We start from the raw sequence: 15270 nt of genomic DNA, 5'->3' as shown, positions 1-15270 counted from the left end.
ATTTCTAAGCACTAATTTAAATAAAAACAGTTTGAAGAACTCTAAGAACTTTAATAAGAACAGTTTGAAATTAATATAACTAGGTATTTCTTGTGTTATCCTACTAAATAGAAAATATAATTAAGGCCATAGAACTATAATATATGTGTTTTGTGTAAAAACTTAACTATAACATCCTAGAATAATATATGGATTTTTATTTGAAATTGTTATTTTTTGGATTTCCCTGAAGACTACATATAAACTGAGCTCCAAAAGTACAAGTAATGTGGTTTGGAGAGAAACTAGCATACGTTAGACATTCTACTTAAAACACAAGTTGTTTTCTTGTATCATAAATAAAAAAGAAAAAAGATGAGGCACTACATCTCACTCAAAAACAGAATGTGTATACAAGTGTGGTTAACAAGCAACTGCCTCACTGTCAATTCAGTTCATAAAAAGCAACTCTATCAACAAATAATTCTATATTCTCTGCTATCGACTAAGAGTCAATTATTAGATCTAAATATGACCACATGAAAAACTTAAAATTAGCTTCTAGACAACTATAAAATGGTTAATTGAATCCTAAATGGTGACAAGTTTTTCCAAGCATTAAATGGCAACATAAGCAGAGAATGCACACTTGAAAAACGAGGATCAGACCCATTCTTCTTCATATATCAGAAGAGGATTGATATATTCAAAACCTGCAAATTCATACCCATCAATCTTCCTCATGATGTCATTATCATCTGGGGTGAGCCGAACAGGTTCATTAGTAAACTGAGAATCAAAGTTGTCCAGACCAAGTCCCCCAGACATATTTGGTTTAAAGGGAGACACCACCTGCTTTCGCTCCATCATCTCCCAGTTAACACTGCGAAAGAACAGATGTTTCTGGACATCAGCAATTCCTATGAGGACGACAACCCAGTCGTTCTACTGGGTCCTTGTTCAGAAAACGCTCCAGGACACTCGCAGCTTTTATGGACAGACAACGAGGTATGAAAATGTCTCTTTCCAAAATTGCTTGCAAGCGATAATCAATTGAGTTTTTATAACGGTTACCACAGCTCTGTTTGGAGACGTCTCCAAGGAAATGAGGTCATGTCTCGGGGCTCCACACCTGGCTTCCGCATGTGATAGAAAGCCTTATGGTCCATGTTATTCTTCCTACTACTTTACCCAGTGGCTATTTTATTGTTATTCAGTAACACAAAAATGTTTTCTTCAACTCAAGTCTTTTTTTTTCTTATGATTTGTATTATTTTTATTTTTCCTTTTTTCAACGTTTGGGTTTTTATCCCTTTTTCTGTGCTTTAAATTTATTATTTGCCTTTTATCTTTTTCTCTTCCAGCCTTTTTCTTCTTTGTTTTGTCTCTTGTTTTTGCTGTTTATCTTTTTTCTTGTTCTTTCCAGGGACTGTTCTTTAGCACTACTAATTTTCTTTTTGTCCTTATGAGGGTCCCCTATCATACTTTCTTTCCTCCTTTTTATATCCCATCAGCTAATTTTTCATTTTCTTTTTTTTTTTTTTTTTTTTTTTTTTTTTTTGTTGTTGTTGTTAGTACCAGTGATTGAACTCAGGACCTTGCTCTTGTGAGGCAGGCATAGCACCACTGAGCTAAATCCCCATTCCCCCACCAGCCCCGCATTAGTTAATTTTTCAAATCTTGCTTTTTTTTTTCATTTTCTACTCCCTCTACTTTTTTTTGTTTGTTTGTTTTTTTTTGTTTTTTTGGGTACTGGGGATCGAACTCAGGCCCTTGGGCTTGCGAGGCAGGCGGTCAAACCACTGAGCCAAATCCCCGGCCCCACCCTCAACTTTTACTAGAGTAACAACTAAGCTTCATGAATCTCTAGATAAATTGTTACACTATTCCTGTTGAGTAATACTGCGCTATATTGTTAGTAGAAGTAAAGTTCTGTTTAGTAGATATTTAGTGTAGGTCAGTAATAGGATAATATTTGGCTTCTCTTAGCATACATACTGTAATTATGCATTTCTTTTCTCTGGACAAGTCTGGTACATTATTTGTCTTTAGATTTTACAATATTCAGTTTGTATTTAATGCTATAATCGATCCTTGATTTTATTATTATGGACAAAGTGTCATGGCTGTTGCTATTAATTGGGTTTCTTGGGGCTCCAGTTCGCTGAGGGGCCAGTAACAATAATGTGCCTGCCTCATTCTGGGAGAACTGGGTACTGGGCCAAAATGCTGCATCTTCCCATCTCATGTAAACAGAGGTGGTTGGACCCAGCTGCTGTAGCCCACAGTGTCCACTGCTCTGTTTCACTGGTGCATTTCTTCCTAGAGACAGGGAGGTCCTCCTGCCAGCAACCCCGCTGTACTTCTGTAGGCTCAAGCCACCTCTGTCATGCTGTGAGCCTGGAGTGACGGGTTATCATAGTTTGCCACCTCCCTCTTCTGCCTTCATGTCTGTCACCTCACTGTCCCCACTGGCCCCAGTTCACCTATCAGAACTTTTTTGCATGTTAAGGCTAGACGTCCCTTCTTCCTTCTCTTCCCTAAGTTGCTAGACTCTAGTGTCTGGACTTCCAATCCCAATAGGTCTGTGTGCTATTTTTTGAGGTTGTCAGGTTATCTTTTCCATTGTTCCCTTCATATGTGAATTTATTTGGAATACCAGAGACAGCTATTCTTAATTAATTAGTGTTAAGTAAATTCAGGGTATGTGGAATATGGTTTCTGGGAAGAAAGGACTAAAAACAGCAGAAAGATGAAAAGACTCAGCAGTGTATTTTATAAATAGTAATTTGCCTTCATTGTCCCTGAGAACTAGAGAATGAGGAAGACATGAATGGGACTGTCCCCTCGGTGGAGCAGAGTGTGTTGCTCTAGGTAGGTGACAACGAGGAACTTGCAACTGCAATTTGAGTATTGCTTTAGTGAATGTGGAACTAGGCCAAGACTAAGCAATATTTCCTGAGCAAGCATGAAGAAAGACGGGGAATCAAAACTCACAACTAACACAGAGCTAATGGGAAAATACCATGGAATAAGGGAAGAGAACAAATACAGACTATCTTTGAGGAAGACTAGAATAAACTATGAAGAAATCAAATTTTCCATGGCATGCAAGGAAGTACGGGTCCTATATAATTGTAGACAAAAACTATAAAGTGGGAAAGGCTCTGATGAAAACATAAGAGCTTGAAATAAAAAGAATGAGGAGCCGGGTGTGGTGGCGCATGCCTGTAATCCCAGCACTCGGGGCTGAGGCAGGAGGATTTCTGTGAGTTTGAGACCAGCCTGGGCGACATAGGGAGTTCCAGGTCAGTCTCAACTACATAGTGAAAAAAACCAAAAAAAAAAAAAAAAAAAAAAAAAAAAAAAAAAAAAAAAAAAAAAAAAGAAAGAGATGAGTAATGTTAAAAAATAGTTAAAGACATTTAAGTACTAAATTAAGTACTAGAATTAGTTTACTTTGGAGGCAAAAAGTGACAGTTTAGCATTTTAGAAAATGAAATTAATGACACACTCTCCCAGAATGTAAAAAATGAGAATGCGGATAATAAAAAAGGGAAACAGAATTGAACAAATATGTAATTTGTGTTTGTGAGAGAAATGTTTGAACAGAAGAAATAAACATAAGTGTAATAGATGAGCTAAACAAGACCAGGAGGCATATTGAAAGATTCTATTATAATTTTAGAAAAATAATTGAAAAGAGCCCTATGTTCAGATTTACCCAGGCAAAAAATATTGAACTAAACAACAAAGGAAAACAATCTTAAATAAGTGTCAAGCTAGGAAGAAAATAGATCTACAAGGTATACAAATGAAGTGGCCCTGGAACTGGGGTTACGACTGCTCAGAAGATGAAACTAAGAGCTCCAGAGTGAGTTGTATATACAAAAGATAACTGTTGTGCAGATAGAATTAGCTTATTGATGCATGTAAATAAATTTTGTAAACCTACTTATCTGCGTTAAACCTACTTATATAGTTGAACACTTGTTTTAATGTTTTAAAAGTTGTACAGTGTGAAAACAATTTAGTTTAACAATGTTTTATATATTTATTAAATAATATATTTACTCATCTGTTAGTAAATAACGATGCAATAATTATAAACTAGGCTAAAATTTATTGCTAGATTATAGTAATAATAATTGAAAAGTAGTTGAGGATCAAAGATTATCCCCATGAATTATAGCAGCAGAAATTAAAAAGATGCAGTTTTACTGTTGGTTCTGAGAAGTTGAAGAATATAAGTCCAAGGATGATTTTGTGGAAAAAAAATGAAGTTATCATTAATAAAATTAAAAATAGGGCTTATGTATTTTAGGGTAGGTGAGTGTATTGGACTGTGTATCTCAGTAGTATAGCACTTATATAAAATGCACGAGACCCTAGGTTTGATTCCCAGAACCACAAAATAAATACATTAATAGATTGCAAATAAACAAACATATGAACAAAATAAACAAAAATAAATTAGTTAAAACAATGAAAAAAAGTATATTAAACTATAAAATGATAAAAATGAGATTCTGTTCTATTTATCATTTGCTAACTTCAGTGTCTTAGCAAGTTATTTAACTTCATTAAGCTTCCACTTTCTTACTTGCTAAATGGGGACAATAAGATGTATTTCTGCATGTGGATAGTTAGTTTTCCCAGTATTATTAATTTTTTTATTTTTAATATTTTTGATACCAGGGATAGAACTTGGGTCCTTGTGCTCACCAGGCAGGCAGCGGAAGCTCTGAACTAAAACCCCAGTAGCATTTATTAAAGGGGCTCTCTTTCCTCCAGTGTATGTTTTTGGCCCCTTTGTCATAAATCAGACACCAGAATGTGCCTGGGGTTGTTTCTGCATTCACTATTCTGTTCCACTGATTCAAACATCTGTTTTGTGCTAGTCCCATGCTCTTTTCTCCACTGTAACTTTGTATGGTGTGGGGAAAACTGGCTAACCACATGCAGAAGAAATAAAATCAGAATGGATCAAATGTCTAAAAAGCTTCTGTACAGCAAAGAAAACAATAAAAAGAATGAAGAGACAACCTACAGATTAGGACATTTTTTTGCCAGCTATTTCTTGCACAGCAGACAAATGCTAGAATATACAAACAACTGAAATTATTAGATGCTGTCACAGTAAAAGACCTAATCAAAAAATAAGAGACTGAAAGGAAGAGACCCTTCTCAGAAGAAGTACAGGTCGCTACTAAATGCATGAAACAAAGCTCAGTATTTCTGGCCATTTAAATAAATATTAAAACAGCACTGAGATTCCATCTCACTCCAGAAATAATGGCTATCATCAAAAAATCAAATAAATGCTGGTGAAGCTGCAATGAAAAAGGAATACTTCTACATTGTTGGTAGAAATTAAACTAGTACAACCACCATGGAAATTAGTATAAAGATTTCTCATCGAATTGAAAATAGAAATTCTAGACCCTTCTAAGGTGTATTCCCAAAAGAGTGAAAGATATCAGATTACAGTGACACATACATGGCCATGTTTATAGCAGCGCAACATAATAGCTACATCCTGGAAGCAGCCTATGTGTCTACCAATAGAAAATGGATAACTACAATGTGGTATTTAGAGTATTATTCTTATATAGAGAAGGATAAATGAGTCATTGTAGGAGAATGGATGAACCTTGAGGCCATGTTAAGTGAAATAAATCAGACACATAAACTTTAATATCACATAGTTTCTCTCATATGAGAAATTCAAAAAGAAATAAAAAGCAAGATAAAAGATAGGAAATAAGGAGCTCTTTTGGAGGACTAAGAGATGGAGGGAGGAGTGGAGGGAGACGAAGGAAATGAAGGAAGAATTGAGATGTGTTATGTATATGTATGAACTCCTCAAGAGGAGTGTCATTAGTATGTACTGCAAACATATACTAATAAAACATAAAAATTGAAAGAAAAAAAAAAAAGACCTGCCAAGGGTTGTTCAGAGGACTAAATAAGACTTTGTGTAATCAAACACATGTCTTAGTCACTATCTGGCGCACTGAGGAGGAATACAGTCTCCTAGTGCCTCATGTCTGAGAGGTTTCAGATCTGGCTCTGTTGCTTACCAGTTATGTGACTTGAGAGAAGTCATTGAGCTGTCCATGTTTAATTGCCTCATCTGTAAAATGGGGATAAAATTGTGCTCACAGAAGTGTCTTGAGGATTAGATGAAATAATGGGTGTAAAATACTTGGGACAATGCCTAGAAAAGATCACCCAGATATAGTTGCTATAATTATTAGGGCAAAATAATAGCTTAAAATATGACATGTTAAAATATACCCAGAAAGCACTAAAGCTAGGATTATTAATAAAAGAGTAATGCTATTATTTAAAAATATCAGACTAGAGTATAAACCTAAGTGTGACAAAGCAAACGATAGTATAATGCATTTGGTGAAATGCATGACATAACACATCGCTGTTCTATGATATAAAACTATTAATGTGGTAAAATTTTATAATGGAGTATTTACACCTAAACATCAACTGGAATTGACCTTTGGAAACTATGAATTTTTTTATCCAACATTTTATAAACAAAGAAAATATGTGTGTAACAGTTTTAAGGCTCTCTTGTTCTGTGTTAGAATTATTTATGTTTTTTTCATATTTTAATTTATTTTTCATCTTTTCTGTGATACTCAGGAACTACATAATTGAAAAAAGAAAATTAAAATTTTTAGAATAAGTCCTTCATATATAAGCCATTTACTCAGATAATTGGCAAGTAGAATTTAAAGGCTTGCAGAGAAATGTTTTAGTCCTCTTTTTTTTTTAATGAGTGAAAAGTGAAGCCAAGAAACATTTAGTGATTTGCTGCCAGTTGCAGAGCCAGTGAATGAAAAAATTAGGCACAAAACCTAGACCTGTCGGCAAGATTTTTCCAATAAATTGTGTGCTTTGGAAATTACTTCAAATTTTGTGCAAACTTTAATGCAGGCTCCTAACAGGAGTGTTATAATGCATGTCTAGCAGCAGGAAAAGTTTAATTATTATACAGAAATGTTTTTGATCAGAATATCAGTATATGGAGACCAACCATAAGCAGCTAATATCTGTAATAAAGTGGCTTCCTGCATTCTGTCCATATTAGTTTACAAATTATATCTGTGTTCTCCACCTGCACACAATTTGTTTCCCCTGTATTATCCTGTACATCTTGATGCACATTGAAGGTTGGAAGTCAATGGCACAGGCCCCAACAGCTTTTGGGTGCTCAATTCCAGGCAGAAGGACTTTGTTGCCAGTATACAATGAAGTGACTATATGGCTTTTGCAATACTTCCTAAGTGCAAGTCTTCAAAATTCAGTGCCAAGAAAGAGTTTTCACCACTGAATTAAAATTTTGCCACATGTGGTAATGTAACAAGATTCAAGCTATGTAGCATATTATTTACTTTAAAAAGTTTTTCATTATTATAGCTACATAATGAATATATTTATTATGGAGTGTTGGTGCATATGTATATGGAATCTTGATCTGCTAAGTTTACTCATTCTTTTGGTGTTAAAATGTTTTTTATGAAATGATAATATTTAATAAAAAGATGGCCATCTTAGGCTAATCCCAAAATGTTTTTGAAATTTTAAAATCGAAGACAACTGCTTTAGTATTAGCCTTGAGTTTGAAACTCTAAAGTATAAATAAAGAGCAAAGTAAAAGAAAATAGGAAATGTGAAGATAGATCATTTTGAAAGGGGAAGGGAATCAAGAGGTGAAGGAAGGAGATGGGAAGAGATAGAGAATGAGAGAAGGAATAAAGATGTGTTATATACATGTACTAATTCCCCACAAGGAGCGCAAACATTATGCACTACAAACATGAACTAATTAAGAAAAAGTCTGACATTAGAAGAGTCAGAGTTGAATCTGCATGCTGCCATTGACATACTGTCTGTATTTGGAGAAATTTCTTCATTTCTGAGTGTCCCTTTCTTAAGCTATAAACTAAAGGTGGTAACATTTTTCTCAGAAGATTAAATATTTTCATTTTATAAATCATCTAGAAAAATGGCCACCACATTTTTTTCCAGTATACTCACTACAATTGACCCCATGAGATAACTTATAAACCAAATGAAAATGTTGTTTCCATTTTCCCTTGTCATTGCTTAGCACAATATAGTCATTTTAAAAAATTCCATTAGATAGAGTTATCCTGAGAAACATGTTTTTTGTTATTTGTAACATTTCTCACTTTTATCATATATCTTTTACAAATTAAGTCTTAAAGATTTCACTGTGGGTTTACAGGATAAATTTTCAAATAAATCATATCCTGAGAACTTTGTTAACTTAAAAAATATTGTTGTCTAGTTCACGATCATATTCTATGTTTCAGTTTGACTTTATGGCAAATGTTTCTGTAGCAAACAAAGGGATGTGAGTGTTCTAAAAGCAGAGCAGAAAGCAGAAGTTGACAACAGTGTCTGTGAAGCAATAGAATATTCAAGACCAACTCATCTAACTTTCCCATCCTTGAGACTTACGATACCCTGGCTTCCTTGTCTCTGACATTGCAAGTGTTGTCTTTCCTGTATCACTGTACCTTCTCTGTATTACCCTATTTAGTGGATCAGCCCATGGAATGTTTTGCTATCTTTTTTTTGGTACAGTGGATCGGACTTGGGTCCTTGTGCTTGTAACAGAAGCACTGAGCTAAAACCCTGGCTCTGTTTTGCTATCTTGATTCCACACTGTTCTCTCATCTTCTAGATCTTGAAATATTTTGAGTTTTCACCAAACTTTCATTTCTAACAAAGAAATTCTAAAACCTCATTGGCTCCTGAAGTCATCCTTGAAAGACACTGTCAAATTAGGATTTTTCTTTTAATCATTTATTTTTGGTCCTCTTATGAGAATTTCACAGTAGAACACTCAAATGATGAGCATATATTAATTTTACTGTAAGTTCAGAAATGTCTATGTTTCTGGAAGTTATTGTTGAAGGTGGAGTTATGATTCTCAGTATAATTTATACCTTATTTTTCTCTTTGAAAAGAACCTGTGAGAATCATTTTGTGCATATAAATGCACACAAAGATACACTTAATTAACTCCCTTCTGTGATGTTGAAATAGAATTGTCTCTTGACTGAAGCCAGGATTTGTTCAACAAGTATGTATAAATGTCTACTATATGTACATCACTGTGATTGGAAGAGTTGAAATCATCAGCTTGCATTGTCAACTGATGAGTAACACAGTAAGACATATTGTCTTGAAAATGTCACAGGTAAGAATGAAGATGGACTTTTTATTTATTAGACACAACTTCCACATGATTTATAATACTAGCCAACTTGTTGTCCAAATAGTAGCCAGTTATGTAAAACGAAGAACTCTCAGGTAGGGAAGAGTTATCTCTTAATATGCACTGATTAGAGGTGTGACAACCAAGGCTCTGCGATCATTAAGTGCCACCAATGGGAAAATGTTTGAAAGTGGTCTTAAAAAGGTGCAATAAAAAGCTGATAAATCATTCACCTATTTAGCACTTAATATGTGTGAGACATTTTGCTGTATCTTGGGTAAGCAAGGAGAGTAAAAATAAGTTCTGTCTTTTGGACAAGTTGTTCAGAGATGGAAGGTGATGTTCAAATAGTTGATAATGAAATCTTCTATAGTGATACTGTAATTCATACCACACTTTTAGCCAAAGTTTGGTGCTGTGCTCTGGGCAGGTTTGGTTGAAAACTATTTGTTTTTCTAGGGCTTTTGGGTTCCTCAAAACTGATACTTTGGGTTTATTTTTGGTTTTGTTGTTTGATTTTGTATGAGCCTGCCCAATAAATCATGTTTTTTTTTTAACTGACATAGCCCTGAAAGTCTATCCCCAGGCACACCATGAAACTTAGCGGTTGCTAGGGCCCCCAATGGCATGCTCTTGATAGAGTCAGGGGACAAAGCCCAAAATGACAGTAGACATTCCACAAAATTTTATTCTTTGCCAGGTTGTCTAGTGCTGGAACACTGTAGGTAGCACCAATTCCAAATGCCCAAATCAGAGGAGCAGGGCTATATTCTTTGACTCAAGGTGGATGGGAAATTTGTTCAATCCCAAAGACCTGTAGACTTTGAGTTGTAGGCTGAAAGAGGCAGTAATTTGAAGTGAAAGTGGTTGGCATAGGCTGGCTGATTACCCAGCAGGGAGGGGAGAGAAGGAGCAGAAGCCTTCCAAATAGAAGCTGAAAATTGACCTAGTTATTATGATGGCATGCTCTGTTGCATTTCGTCTTTGGTCTAAGCCAGGTTCCCTGACATTAAATTGAAGCCCTCACTGCCAAGAACTTAGTTTGGGGATTTTTCATGTGTTTTATTTCTTTTTTACTTTTCTTCTTTTTTATGTTCAGTAAGTATGCCCTGATTAGTCAAAAATAGCTATACTCAAGGTGAAAAATAGTCATAGTTGTATTAAAGCAACAAGTTCAGAGAGGAATGCACACATAGAGGATAAGAAACAAAGCCAGCTGGCTTCTGTGCGCCACTCTCTGCTGCAGGATCTGGTGAGCCCATGGGACATATGGGAAGAGCGTGGGTAGAGTGTGGGGGCTGAAGAAATGGTGGCAGGTGCACTCCTGACCTTTTATTCTCTTGGGCTTTCTTCCCAAAGTGTACTACCCTCCCTTTCAGTGGTGAGAACTTTTTGTCCAACTCTTAACTCCGCATTTCTTTTGGGCCATTTTTTGGGCTTTGGAGCCCAAACTGTAGCACAAGCTTTATCAATGGTGGTACTATTGATATATTGGGCCTGATAATTCTTTAATGGAGTGGAGTTGTTATCCTGAGCATTGTAGATTGTTTAGCAGCACCTCTGACCTCTACCTGCTATGGGAATTCTAATTCACTCCCCTGATCTGTGACACCCAAAGTTGCTGCTAGACTTTAGCCTTTATCTGTAGAGGGTGCAGTCATGCTATTTTGAGAATCAAAAGATTTAGAGCTGTGCAGAATTTTATCCTTTTCAAAGACTGAACATGGAACTTTGCTGAATATTGGAGCATCCAATATCTGGAAAAACATCCAGATTTATTCTTTAGATGCTTAATGTCATCTATATCCAGAAATGCTCAATAATGCAATAATGCTATAAAGATTATTATTAATATTGTTATCAAAATCTCAAGAAATATACTAGTTGAATTTGGAGAGACAGTCTTAATAGTTTATTAACTCTGAATAATTTACTAGATTATTTTTTAGAATATTATTTACTTTGATTCACCTATAGAATGTATAAAAATAAATCAGACTAAAAATCACAGTGGTGTTGGATTCTTAAGAACCTTGGCTGTTTGGCAGAGTCAGAACTTTATTTTATAGACAGTGAGAGACATATTGAATATTTCTCTAAATCTTCCTGTTTGTTCTTGTTACTTTGCACAAACTTTTATCTCTTTTTAAAAAGATTAATTAATTTTATTGGTATGTGTAAGGTATATAGTATAATGGCATTCATCATTGGAAAATGGCACCTGTACATAATCCATCTTGGTTCTTAATTTTTCCCCATTCCCCTACCCTCCCCTCAACTCCTCCACCTCTCCCTATCTAGAGACTTTGTTTCCATTTTTTTCCTCATATTAATTCCATTCCCCTCTTTCTTTTCTCCTACCCGTCCCACTTTCCCTTCCTCTTTGCCCCTTTGCTTCCTATTTCACATTATCTATTATACCTTTTAGTTCTTATTTACACTTTCTATTTCTCACACTAGAGAAATTATTTGGTATTTATACATATGTATCCTACTTATTTCACTTAACAGTGTGGTCTTAATGTTCATCCACTTAGCTGTAAATGTCTCTAATTTCTCATTCTTTATGGCTGAGTAGTATTCTGTTTTATAAAAAAAACACATTTTCTTTATCCAGTCTCTTGTTGATTGGCCTGCTTCCAATTTTAGCTGTCATGAATCAAACTTTTCTCTTTTTCAAAATTGGTCTCAAAGATATTTGAACATGCTGTGTTTATGTCTACTTTGCAGAGAATAGTGTGGTCTATTGCCCAATTTCTCTCAGAAATCCTTCCAACTAGTGAAACACTGCTTGTTGATGGCTCATCATTGAGGCCCTCTGAAAAGATTACCCTTCCCCAAAAGGACTTCCTCACCCCAGTTTAGGCTTCCTTGTGGATAACAGCCTTCTGTCAATAAAAGCTTGACCTTTTGATTCAGTCAGAATAACTTGGAAGGGTCTCTCCAGGTTCAGAATTCCCAGAAGGATCAGCTGAATCCTTTGTAACAACTGTATAAAAATTCAACTTTTCCCTTTGTTTCTTTCCCCAGTCCTTTATAAGTGTTGATCCTAAGAGAAATTTCTGATAAACTTTCTGTGCATAAATCACTGTCTCAGGACTCCAGGGAATCCTACTTACAGCAAATCCCCAGGCCTTGACTTTAAGTGATTTCCAACCTGGAAAGATTTCTTTCTTCCTTTCTTCTTTCCTGTATGAAGGCCTATCACAAAGTCCCATCTAATCAATAAAATTTCCTCAACTGATTCTTGTGATGCTTGGTGCAAATGATGTCTGAGAGACTAAAACCAGAAGGTATGCTGAGACTGAGTAACAGTATTATTGGAAACAATGAGCAGGTGATAGGCTTAGCTTTTGATCTGAGAGAGTTGCCGAGTAGGATATAGATTTCTGAGCACATTGCCAGTTATCCCAGTAGCTGTCATATCTTCTTCTGCAGAAGTAGAATTCTAGATTTTTGGTTGGGTACATATCTAATTAGAATAAAAACTATGCATCTGGTCTCCTTTGAAGACATCTGCAGTCATTCCATTATGTTCTGGCCAATAGCATGTGAGCAGGAGTGATGTGTTCAACATCCATGGAGGTCTTTAAAGAAAGTGAGCATTCTCCTTTTCTCTTTCATCCAACTGAAACATGAATGTTGTAGTGAGTCATGGATCATGATAATGAGGGCAGTGGTCTAGCGATAACTGAGAAAAAGGTTAGTAGAAATCTGTCTGTATAGAGAATAGAGTAGAATTGCATTGCTAGCTCTGAACTATCTGCTTGGAACTGCTGTAAGAGAGAGGAAATACGTTGTGTTGTGTAAACCACTATTATTTTAGATCTTTGTATTAGTCAATTGAGGCTAAGTTATGCTGCTGATAGGAGAACTTTTTAAAATAATCAAAGACCTACAAAATGTTAGGCAACTGTAGGATGACTTTTGCTCTTCTAACTGAAATCTGGTTTGGGTAGTTCAAGATTAATAGACACTGGAGATATTAACCATATAATGGGACATCTGGCCCCATCCTGAGATAACAGGGCACATCAAGACCCTGAGCTCCAAAGTTTTGTGAGCCACATGATTGTAAAAGTGTCAAGATGAAAAGAACAATTGTTTAACTTTGCTTTCCTGACCTTGAATACCCCCTTCCCCTTGACTAGAATAGATAGCTAGAGGAATCTTATAGGTAAACTCCTTAACTACAAAGAATTGCTACATCTGGGTTAAAGTTAACTGTCTTGTGACTGTGATTTGTATATCGGTAATGTGAACTGAGAGAATGAAATGTAACCACTTGAATGAGATCATGACTGTAAAACCTATGAAAGAAGGAGATATAATCCAGTGGGGGAGCGTTGATCTCTAGCAATGCTCTTGGTGCAATTGGCCTTTTGCTAGTGAAATAAACTTTTTGTTATTTTACTTCATTCTGTGTCTTCCATTCTGTTATTTTGCTTCCATTCTGTGCACATGTCACTTACCAATTCCTTCTGCAACACTGCAAAAATGGATGAGTTCCAAGCCTTAATAGCTTCTAGATTAGCAAAAGGATCATCAGTACACAGGCAGGGCATATGTTTTAATAACTCCTCACATATAACAAGGTAATGTAATTGAAAAGAAATGGCTCTTCTAGAGAGTGGAACCAAGGTATATGGAGAACAATGGACAGATGAGCCACTGAGAGACTACAGAAACAGACAGGAAGGTGTATTCTCCAGCCCAGGTTTCAGCTACTTCTTCCCAGCAGGACTTCACAATTGCAGTGGACCGGAAACTGTTGTGTTCCTTTCACCTTTACTCTTTGTAAATGTAAGAATTTCTTTCTGAATAAAGTGTTTATGGTGGCTACTGGCTCTTATTTGTTCAACTGTCATATACTGGATTGTGAGTGAGCAGATCTTCAGTTCCTGGGTTTCTGGATCAAAAGTTACCACAGCTGCATCTCATGTAGCTCTGTGAATTAAGTAGAACTTTGGGGTTTGGAGTTTAATGTTTGTCTTTCTGCCTGCATCCTTACTGCTCCACTATATTTCCCCTTATTTCCTCTCTTTATATTCCTCCTTCCCACCTTTTCTACTTCTTTTCTTCCTTCTCTTTCTTCCCTGTTCCTGTTACTTCACCCTCCCCTGTCCCCATTTCTGCAGTTTTCTTTCCTCTTAACTTTGTTTGTCTTTAGTCTGTTGGTAAGCTTCTCATGTTGATTCATCTAATTCCTATTTAGTATATGCAACCCTGACCAGAAATTACCTTTGCTTAGACAGTATTTATGATTTCTTCTGGATCCTACCCCCAATACACCTGCTTATATTTTTCCTGCACTAGTTCCAAGATTTCGTGTTGTATTTCAACCAGTCTTCTATGGCCTGAGGAGGTTGGAGGATGAGAAGAATCACCTATTGGAGAATTAGGCGGATCTTCATTTAGAGCCTCATAGATTAGCCAACCTTTGAACTTTTGAGACATGAAATCATACTGCGTATATCCTTTTGTTTCTGAATTTCCCCTTAACATTAAGTTGTGAAATTCATCCCTGTAGTTGTTTTTAGTGGTACTTACTTCATTCTCGTTGCTCTATACTTTTCTATTTGGGGAAAGTTTTACAGTTTATGAGCATTTGAATATGTTCTTGCTCTGGCTTATTTTGAAGAGTGCATCTTAGAGCACTTTTATATCTATCTTTTGGTGAGTATATACATGTTTTCTTTCAGTATGTAACTAGGGGTAAAATTTCCTGGAATGATTAAAGTGTATATTACCAAATCATTTTGGTTCTTACAACCTTGGTAAAATTGCTTTAAAAATGTTATTTTCAATGACAAAAGCAGATATTATTAATAATCTATGTCCAGTAAATAGAATGAAGTTCTGAGGAGAATATGTAGCTTCCTAAGGTCCCACTAGCTGGTGGCAGCCTGGCACTCATCTTCAAGTACCATCTCCATACCCACACCTCCCATTGCTACTTTTTCTTCCTGTGGAGTATTTTATAACACAAATCCTCTTAATTTTTTTGCATCTGAATA

General features: G+C 35.7%; 1 pseudogene; it reads right to left on the bottom strand.

The window, feature by feature from the left end:
• Nucleotides 1-642: 642 nt before the first annotated feature.
• LOC104873487 overlaps nt 643-15270 on the bottom strand; it is a 99807-nt pseudogene continuing 85179 nt past the window's right edge.

Source organism: Fukomys damarensis, unplaced genomic scaffold, assembly GCF_012274545.1.
Source record: "Fukomys damarensis isolate Sample0158 unplaced genomic scaffold, DMR_v1.0_HiC HiC_scaffold_28, whole genome shotgun sequence".
Taxonomy (NCBI): domain Eukaryota; kingdom Metazoa; phylum Chordata; class Mammalia; order Rodentia; family Bathyergidae; genus Fukomys; species Fukomys damarensis.
This window is presented reverse-complemented; position numbering and strand designations above follow the sequence as displayed.